Here is a 10,452-nt window from a genome sequence, read left to right on the forward strand (position 1 = left end):
CAGGAAACATTTCCAATACTTCCACTGGCCAGAAACACAACAAGTCCCCAAAGCCAAGTGTTAAAGCCACTTTCCTGGCTCAGTTACAGGGCCAGGACCCCCTGCCCAGGTGCTGTCGCAGGATAGTCAGGGGAGCACTGCAGCTTTCCTGCCCCTCCAAGCATCATGTGCCAGCAACACCTCGAGGCCAGGTCTGAGCAATCACAAGTTTCCTAATCACAAGTTTTCCTGGAGCCCAGGATGAAAATCTTCCCTGGGCAGTGCTGGCACTCTCCCACACCCCAAAAATTTTGATTGTTCTTTGCCTCTCCTTTAAAAAGTTACCCCAGATCCACTTATACAGCTCAGGTGACGGTGCCCCTCGTTCCTAGGGATGGCCAAGCAGAGATGGAGCATTCCCAGGGCCTACACTGCCATGGTGACACCAGGCAAGTCACCTCCGTGGCTCAAGAAGTGTCCCTGAGACAGGGGTTTGATGGGGAGGTGACAATTTTGGCTCCCCTTGGCTGTGTATAACCAGGAAGGTCAGAGTGTGTTGTGGTCCGACAGTGGAGATCTCCACATGCTGGAGCTGATGCTCCAGTTTAAAAATATTCAGGAAAATCACTGAGACAAATGCTCAGATGTCCATTTGGCTTTATGCAACATTTCCCACAGTACTTTTGAAGCAAAACAGGCGAGTTTCCCCTGAAAATGGGAGCTGGCTGCTGCTGCCAGCAGCTCTCCCCGTGACCGATGCTGTTAGGGGCGCCTGCTGTGGAACAGCCCCCACCAATCCGCACAGGACACGGGTTTGTCCAGATGGCAGAGCTTCCATATGGCCCCCTCCCAGAACTCCAGTATTTCCATCAGCCTGGGGAAGGAGCCAGGTGTCTGCCAACCTTCTCTGGCGTGTCCTGACCTGACAGGCTTGGCTGCCCTGGGGCCAGGGTGTGGTGGCACCGTTCCATGCAGGAGTCCTTGGCATATCCGAGAGTAATGGGAGTGACTGCTGCTTCCATTCCCACTGGTGGGATGGAAAACCTTGGTGCTCCCGGAGCCTCTCCCCGCCCCAGAGCTGTGCAGCTCCCAGTGTGGGGAGCATCACATGCCCCCTTGAGCTGCCTGGTCTCACATGCCCCGTGAGCTGCCAGGATTTGGGCAGCAGCACCCTGCTGAGGTACCCCAAGCATGTGCAGGCAGGATGCCCAGCCAGAGAAATTCCTGCTTCTCCCTTCTGCTGGAATTAGGCAGTTCATGACAGCAGAGTGGAGCAGCAGTCCCGTGGGACACCCTCACTAAGTCAGTGATCTTCATTCCACTGCACACCTCCTTGCAAGCTCCCTGGGAAGGAGCCAGGGCTGGGGCATCCCCAAAAAAGGGATTTCCAAATTAGGTGCCCTGAGGGTGGGCTGGTGGCACAGGTGGCACTAGAGCATCTTGGTCCAGTGTAACCAGCTCTGCCACTGACCAAGCAACCAGGCAGGGACTAGGAAGGCACCAGCTGGTGAAATATTTTGGAGAAGTATTCCCCCAGGGAGAAGGCATGGCAGCTGGCTTGCTGGCAGAGCAGGGAAAACCCCTTGGTTTTGCCTCCTCCAGGTTAAAGGCTCCCAAAAAGGCACTTTGCACGCTCCATGAGATGCTGCTGCCAGATTGCCATAACCTTGGACTTCTTGAAAAGCAAAACTGGACCCTCACCCTGGTCCCAGTTCCCTCCCAAAGAGGCTGACTGCATCTTCCCAAAACTGTCTGGCATCTGGTGCTGCAACATGGTTCCTCAGGAAAAGGGGGATTGGGCTGCCCTAAGAAGGCACTGAGGGCTCAGTTCTGGGCCAGAAGAATAGTGGGGGGGGAAAGAGGGGAAAAGGGGAAAAGAGAGAAAAAACTAGAGGTGGGGGAAAAGAGTGGGGGAAGAAAAGAGATTGGGGGATAAGAGAGTGGGGAGAAGAGAAGGGGAAAATGAGAAAGGAGGAAGAGGGAAAGAAGAAAAGATAAAAAAAAAAGATTGGAGAAGTCAAGGAAAGAGTGGGAAGTGGAGGAAAGTGTGTGGGGGAAGTGGAAGAAGTGGTAAATGAGAATAGGAAAGGAGAGAGAAAGAAAGAGAAAAGAGGGGAGAAAGGACAAAAGAGAGGAAAAAAGAAGAGGGGGGAAGGGGGGAAGAAAGAAAGAAAAAAGAGAAGAAGGGGATGAGAAGGAGGAAAAGAGAGGAGGACAAGGCAAGAGGGGGGAAGGGGAGGGGAAGAGAAAGGAAAAAGAGATGGAAGAACAAAGACAAAAAGAGAGGGAAAAGGAGAAGAAAGGAAACTGAAAAGAGAAAATGGGGGTAAAAATAGGTTAAAAAAAAAAAGAAAAAAAAAGGGAGGGGGAGGGAAAATAGATAAAAATAGGAAAAAAGAGTCTGTCATCAAGACCTGCAGCCTTTCACCCGTGGTCAAAGCACACCGATGTTTCTCTCCAGGGTTGCTGTCCCTGCAGGATTTTGGGAGAGGACAGGGAGCCTGCCCCAGCCCAGCTCAGCAATTCCTTCTGCACAGGCCAAGGACTCCCCAGCGAGAGCCGGGCAGATGGACAGACAGGCAGAGGGACGGACGGATGGACAGCAGAGGGAGCCTCAGGCTGAGCAGAGCGCAGACGCTTCCTCAGGAAGACCCCATTTTGCTGGACACAGTCCTGAGATCACCGAGATCCGGGCAGAGACTGGGGGGAACAAGGGCGGGCACAGCCCTCCTGGAACCGGGGAAGGGGGAAGGGGAAGGGGAAGGGGAAGGGGAAGGGGAAGGGGAAGGGGAAGGGGAAGGGGAAAGGGAAGGGGAAGGGGAAGGGGAAAGGGAAGGGGAAAGGGAAGGGGAAAGGGGAAGGGGAAAGGGGAAGGGGAAGGGGGAAGGGGAAGGGGAAAGGGAAGGGAAAGGGGAAGGGGAAGGGGAAGGGGAAGGGGAAGGGGAAGGGGAAGGGGAAGGGGAAGGGGAAGGGGAAGGGGAAGGGGAAGGGGAAGGGGAAGGGGAAAAGGAAGGGAAAGGGAAGGGGAAAGGGGAAGGGGAAGGGGAAGGGGAAGGGGAAGGGGAAGGGGAAGGGGAAGGGGAAGGGGAAGGGGAAGGGGAAGGGAAAAAGCCCTGATAGCAGCACAGGCAGAAAGCCAGAGGTGGGAGCACTCTTGGACTTAGCAGAAAAATTAGGGACTGTCAGCAGGTAACTATAAATCCTATTGACATTTGGGATTCTAATCCATTCCCCATCTAAAAGCCCCACACAGCAGTTGAAAGGCCCTGCTGGAGACGCACGCCGAGGATGTTGCCACATCCCGAGCTGCTGACATCCCCAGCCTACAGTCCTCAGAAAGAGACAGCAGCACCCAGCTCATGGGTGGGAGCTCAGCCAGGGAGAAGAGGAGGCAGGACACAAGGGTGCACAGGAGCCGAGCTGGCAGGAGTGACAGCAGCCAGCCCGGCCCCAAAAATGACACAGATGCCACTCTGCCAGGCTCTGCCTCTGGGACAGTGCTCCCCCCTGCCTCTGGCTGTGCAACACCAAGAGCCCGAGGGACCGCAGCATTCCTAAACATTTACTCATGGAGAGCCAGAAACATCAGCCCGGCAAATTCCTCGATAAGATAAACCGTGAAAATGTCACGACTGCCTGCGGGAGCCATCAAATAGCCTCAGGAGGAGAACAAGGGTGGCCGTGCCCAGGCCCCTGTCATTACCTGCATCCTCTTCCTCCTCCTCCTGAACTGAGTAGGGCTGGACAAGGCACAGCCAAGAGGTGCTGGTGTCCTACTCTGCCCCATCCACACGGACAAGCGGACAAGGCAGCAGAGAATTGTGGCCGGAGTGACTTTGGCCACCCTGTGAGGTTTCCCGGGGAGAATGGATGGTGGAGAGGGACCATCAATATTTGGGCACAGCCGAACCCAAGGGAGGTGTATAAAACACAAAGTGAGTTTGGGGTGAGCTGTAGCCCCCAGTCTCCCCTCATCCTGCCTCCACTGGGGCTATGTCTCTGCTTCCAATCACTCACCTGCCCCCAAGGGCAACCGACAGCCCGGAGATAAGGCAGGGAAGGCAAGGGAAGGAATGCGACCTCCTGGATCATCCTCCTCCACGTTAATAAATCATCTTGCAGACTAATTGCTCCTTGGACAGGAGAAGACTCTGCTTCTCACCCCCCACCAAGGTTCTGGCTCAGCTGGGGAGCCCCAAATTTCAGTTGAGTTCCTGGCATTCCTGCCTCGGCTCCAGCAGCGTGACCACCCTCGGGACAGGCAGCGGTGGAGGGTGTTGATTGCCGTCTCCCTGAGGAACAGGGAGGAATGCATTCCCATTCCCAGGCACTTCTTTCCCCGAGGATATAGGGAGATCAATGCACCTGGCACCCAGGTTAGCATAGCAGACAGATTCTGTGTAGCATGGAGGGTTTGTGATCCAACTTGATGCCATCCCAACCAGAGAATCAGAGGAGGACAAGGCACCCAGGTGGGGTACATGTCCCCAGAGCTCAAACAAAGCTTTCCAAGCCAATGATGTCCCTTAACCATGCCAGGATTTTAAGCCTCCAATGTGACAGAGAAACAAAGCACTGTCAGCAGGTAATCCAGCACCAGCTTTGAAGCCTACGCAACAAAAGCTGGGAGTTGCCCGTCCCCAGCTGTTTTCCAGGACTTCGGAAGCAAAGAAAGCACCAATACAGCTTTAAAACCCCAATTCACCAAACAAAATACAGAAGAGCTACCAAGCAATGTACCTGAAGCTAAAACAGAGCGTCACAGCCTCCATCCAGTGCAACAGCAGCTGTCCTGCACCCGCCCCAGCCAGGGATGCTGGGTGCCAGCTGGTCCGTGCTGCTACAGGAGGCAACTGCCACAGCTCACGGATGCTTTATGGAGCCTCGCCATGGATTTTCAGGGAGGAAAACCAACTGGCAGGTCATTAATCTCGTCCTCAACACAGCGTGTGGCAAACAGAATCCAAGCTCACACGCTTGCTGCGGGGCCAGGTGGCGAGGAACGCTATTTTCTTAGGGAACATACAGGAAAAGGAGAATCGGGGAGGGGGTTTGTTTGGGGATTTCAGCTGCAATCTCCAGCTCATCCAACCAGCCTGGCTCTTGTCAGCGCTGCCCTCCTGCAGCGCAGGGGACTTTGTTTGGCTTGGAAGCCCCCAGCTGTGCTCGTAATAGGACTCCGTGTCTGCTCTGTGGTCCTTCCACCTCTTTGCACTCCTCAGACAATAGTTCGCCTGTGCCGCTGACTTTGGCAGCATTTTCAAAGTTTTGGCTCCTTCCAAAGTTTCCTCTGCACCAGGCAGCCAACCTTGGCCATCGTGCTTTGTTGTCACATCCCATTGCATCCCATCCCGGGCTGTCTGCTGTCTGCGGGGCAACGTGCTCCCTGCTGGACCTTTTGGGCCCCTGAATTGGGGACATGACAGGGAGAGGTGCCTGGCAGGCCCTTTGGGGGTGGATGCTGGGGTCATGAAAAGCCTGGATAAGGGGCAACTGGAAAAGGGAAAGCATCACCCAGGCCTTGAACCCACCCAACTGCACACGTACCAATGCCACAGTGAGAAATCAATCAATTGAACGCCTTGAAATCAAGTTGAGCGATGAAAACCTGATATCAGCCAAGGCTGAAATCCCCCTTTCCCTGCCATGTCTCCACAAGTATTTAAGGAGGAAAACTTAGATCTTTTGAGGAAGTCCAAACAGCCTTGGAGATGGATAGTAAAGGGGTCAAACAGGTGGGTGATCCTTTGCTGCTCCAAGCAAGCGCTGGGGAAAGCCAGCAGGAGCTGGATGAAGCCAGAACTCACATCATCCCTTTCCAACCAAGAACCAGAGCCAGTATTTGACCAATTAGTCCTTTTTTCTACAAGTCACTTGGTTTTAAAGCAAAATACAACACAATAAACAGCTTTAATGCACTGAAGTTCACCACCTGTAACAGGACAGGTGCCAAGAACAAGGAGGGGTGTAATTTGTGTCCCTGCTTGCATGGAGACAACATATAGACAGAGCTTGAAGACAGAGATTCCAGATCAGGCTCGCCCCCTCCTGAACACAGGGATGATGCCACAGCCAGGCACCATCCCAGGCTTCAGCATCCCAAAGCGAAGCTGCCCAGCCCACGGGCACAATGCCATGAGGCAAGGGCATCCCTGCGGCACAGCACCACCGAGATGGGTACCCCCAAGCTGTTTCCTGGGATGATAAGGGGTTAAAAAAAAAACCCAAAACCACACAAAAAAAGCCCAGCAGGCATGCCTGAAGGGGAGGATTAGAGAGAATAGGGCCATTTCTCAGCAAAGACTATGGCAACCTAAATAGAAAAGTAACATTACTCTGAAGACAGGGGCCCTTTCCCTTTACTCCTGCCCTACAATGTCACTATTGTTTTGCTGACAACTGGTAATTATCCCAAGCTGCACACACTGGTATTCCCCCCCTTTAACCGGCAGGGATTTTGCAGCCGCCGACCCTCTGACACCAGCAAAAATTCACATACCAGAGAGTTCAAAGGGGGGGCGGGCTGGGAAGGCTGAGCAGCCTAGCGGGGAGACGGGGAGACGTCATTCACAGGGTCCATCCCAGGGTCCCGGGAGGCTGGGGCTGGGAAGGGACCTCTGGAGATCGGCAAATCCAAGCCCTGCTGAAGCAGGCTCACCTGCTGGGTGCACAGGACCATGCCCAGGTGGGGTTTCAGCATTGTCAGAGAAGGAGAGCTCAGGGCCCCTTCAGAGCCTAAAGGAGCTCCAGGAGAGCTGGAGAGGGACTGGGGACAAGGCATGGAGGGACAGGACACAGGGAATGGATTCCACTGCCGGAGGGCAGGGATGGATGGGATATTAGGCAGGAATTCCTGGCTGTGAGGGCGGGCAGGCCCTGGCACAGGGTGCCCAGAGCAGCTGTGGCTGCCCCTGGATCCCTGGCAGTGCCCAAGGCCAGGCTGGACACTGGGGCTTGGAGCAGCCTGGGACAGTGGAAGGTGTCCCTGCCCATGGCGGGGTTGGGGGACTGGATGAACTTTAAGGTTCCTTCCAATCCAAACCTGGCATTCTGGGATTTGGGATGGTTTTGTTCCTTTTGGTTTCAAGGTGCCCCAAAAGTCAGGGGGTCTTTTCTCATATCACCATCCTAGATGAAAAAATGTTCACATCCCAAACATCCAAGTCTAAGCAGTGAATCTTTTCTGGGAAAAAAAAAAAACAAAACAAAAAAAAAAACCCAAAACCAAACCAAGCAAACAAAAAACCCCAACAAAACCCACATGAAAACAAACCCCCAAAAATAATCCTATGGAGACAGAGTTTCCCTCTCCTTCTTAAAAAGTTCTTAGGAGCTGGGACCCCCAGGATGAGACCCTGCAGGCTGCAGCTGTCCTACTGCAAGAGGATGGGGATGAGTCAAATCCATAATTTTTAATTTAAGGGATGGAGGAGTCACAGTCCCAACATTCCCTGCCTAACAGGAGTTCATCTTGGTGCCAGCCCCAGCTCAGATAAGGTGATAAAAAAAACTCTGTAAACTGCCTCAAGATGGATTAAAACATTCCCATGGTCAAAATGTAGATTTTTTTTTTTCTGCTTTTGCAGGCTGGTGCCGGAGCCAGAAAGCCCAGGAAAAGTACAAGAAAAGCCCCTTTTTTTTCCTGCCACAGGCTACAAGCAGCATAGCCAAGGTCAGAACAAGGCAGAGGACACAACACACACAGCCTCCAAAGGACCCAGCTACGAGAACCAGCTCCTCTGGCACCTACTTAAATATTGCTACTTTATTTTCTTCTGCATTTTAATTACACGATCGCAGAAAGTTTCTTCCTAACGGGAATGCTGGAAACCAGTTTTTCCTGCAGCAAAGCCAATTCCACAAATACTAGCACTGACCTGTAAAGTTAAAAAAAAAATCCCCATAAATCTTCCCTTCATCGTAGCAGCAGTGTCACTCGCCGGGTTGGTATTTTATTTATTGTTGTTTTAAGCACCCAGGAGAAAAGAAAATGCTTCTAAAACCCCACTTAACCTGCTCCAGCTGCAGGGGAAAAAAAAAAATCCTATGCACACAGGAGCTACGCTCTGGGACTCCGCTCTGGGACTCCGGGCAAGCTGCAGCCTGTCGCCAGAGCACCCAGCTGAGATTTGGGGGAATGAACCCCCCCTTCTCTCAGGCCCACAACCTCACCAGCTTTAGCCAGCTCCTCATTAAAGCGTGGGGCCGTTTGCAGGGCGCAGAGCCTGAGCACTGAGGCTCCAGCAGCTCTGAGACAGCCTTGCCCTGGGACCAGCACTGCACTTTGGAGGATGCTGGAGCCTGCAGGAGCTCCTGGGGCTGCACTGGGAGCCAGCTCCTGGCTCCTCTCCTCGCAACAGCAAGGATTAAACCCAGACTGTGCTCTCCAAACCCCTTTTGGCTCCTTTGCACCCCGCACTTGGGGACATCAGAGCTCAGTGGGATGGGGGGAACAGCAAAGCTTGCACGGCCCTTGGGAGAAAACCTGGCTGGCCACTTCACAAGGAAAGAAGGCAGAAGAAAGCCCGGAAAGGGGCCGCTGGGAAAGCAGAGGAAAGGCTGAAAAAGACTGAAATGGAACAATGTTATCAGGCAGCTGTGCCACGGATGTGGGGGCTCCGGATGCACAGCACCCACTGGGAGGCACCCATCGGATGTTTGGGTGCTGAGCTCTGGCACCAGCTGCACACGGGCAGGGAGACTCCACCAGTAACACCTGGAGGCAAATTGGGGCCATCAGGTGATGGAGCAGCAGCAGAGAGATTAAACGATTAAACAGCTGAATGAAGGAAATAGGTATTTTCGCTCCCGACCCAAACAGACACATTTTAAACAGACACGTTTTTACTGGTGTTGCTGCTGTTTACTGCTGTTGCTGCCCCGAGGCCAGAGGGGTGTCAGGGGTTAACAGCCACCCCTGCACAGCTGGAACTGAGGGAGGATGTCCTGGGAGACCCAGGTGCTGGGATACAGGGGATGTAGAGGGAGACCAGAGCCCTGGGAGGCAAGGAATGTTCTGGGAGGGAGATCAGAGCACTGGGATCAGGGGATGCACTGGAAGACCCATTTTCACTGTGAGAGGCAGATTTACAGCGACACAGGCTGTCCCACGGTGCTGGTGTGGAGCAGCCCACTCCAGTGTGGTCCCCAAACCAGGCCTGTTGTCCTTCTTGAGACAGAAGTGCTTCACCAGAGGCCCACCCACCCCTGGGGTGGATCAAATATCCACAAACCCGTTCCACCACCAGTACTCTCGATTCCCCAGCCGCTGGGCTGATGTTGGGCACCAGGAGCCGCTGGCAGAGCCCGGGGCAGGCGCAGGGAGCGGGGCCAGAGCCCAGCCCACCTCTGGGGCTGCCTGGCCATGCGACACATGCAGGCCACCAGCCCGGGATGGAGCGGGATGTCGCCAATGTCCGCCCGCACCGAGGGTTAATCCCGTTGCTAGGACACCCGCGGGCGAAGAAATACAACACTTGTCGGATTAGAGTCTAGACGGGCTGACCTTTCCCTCCGCCGCCGAGGTGAAACCGGCCGAAAATCAGGCCCCGGTGGCTAAAAGGAGGGATTTTTGTCGCTGTTTAGGTGTTTCATTCTGTCGCTGTTTAGGTGTTAGGTTTTGTTTCAGATGGGAGCCAAAGAGGGAGGGACATCGCTGGCGCTGAAAGAGTCATTTCACTACCTGCCGCCGGAGAGGGATGTGCAGGAGACGGCCCCAGGCTCAAAACCTGCTGCCAAGCCCGGGCTTTGCCCAGCAACTCGGCTGACAAAAGAGCCTTTCATGAGAGGGGACGACGTCGACTCCGCAATTAGCAGGGGAAAAGAAGAAAGAGCCGAAGGAAGATTATTACCTCCAGCAGTTGCCTCTGGGGGCCCCTCTCCAGTGGCTTCCTTAACTCTTTCGGCTGAGCCCAAGGAGAAGGTGGGAAAGGAGCCATCAGTGTCAGCATCAGCCAAGGGCTGGCTGGAGCCGGGCTGGGTGCCCGGCCTTGAAGGATGCCATGAGCATTCCCATCCCCTTGGCACCCAGAGGGAGCCATGCCCAGGACCCCACTGCATCCTAGCTGGGAGGGAACTGTCTGATATCTCCATCCAGCCCAGCACCAGGAGAATCCTGGTGGGATTAGACTCTGACCAAGAGCCCAGCCCAGCCCACTGGGTACCACACACAGGCATGGGGGATGCCAGGACACCCACACACCCTCCACCTTCACGGCCTGACATCCCCATCTCCCCACCAAAAAGATGTGCCCAGAGCAGCTCTAGAAGTAGCAACTGGTTAATCAAATCCTGAAGTCTGAGCTACCTGGGATAGTGGAAGGTGTTCCTGCCCATGGCAGGGGGTGGAACGAGACAGGCTTTGAGGTCCCTTCCAAGCCAAATCATCCAAAGAATCTACAGGCGTGCTGCTGTCACACACCTCTCTCCGCCCACAGTGCCAGGGGCTGGCACTTCCTCTTGCACCCTGATATG

This window comes from Anomalospiza imberbis, chromosome 7, assembly GCF_031753505.1.
Source record: "Anomalospiza imberbis isolate Cuckoo-Finch-1a 21T00152 chromosome 7, ASM3175350v1, whole genome shotgun sequence".
NCBI lineage: Eukaryota > Metazoa > Chordata > Aves > Passeriformes > Viduidae > Anomalospiza > Anomalospiza imberbis.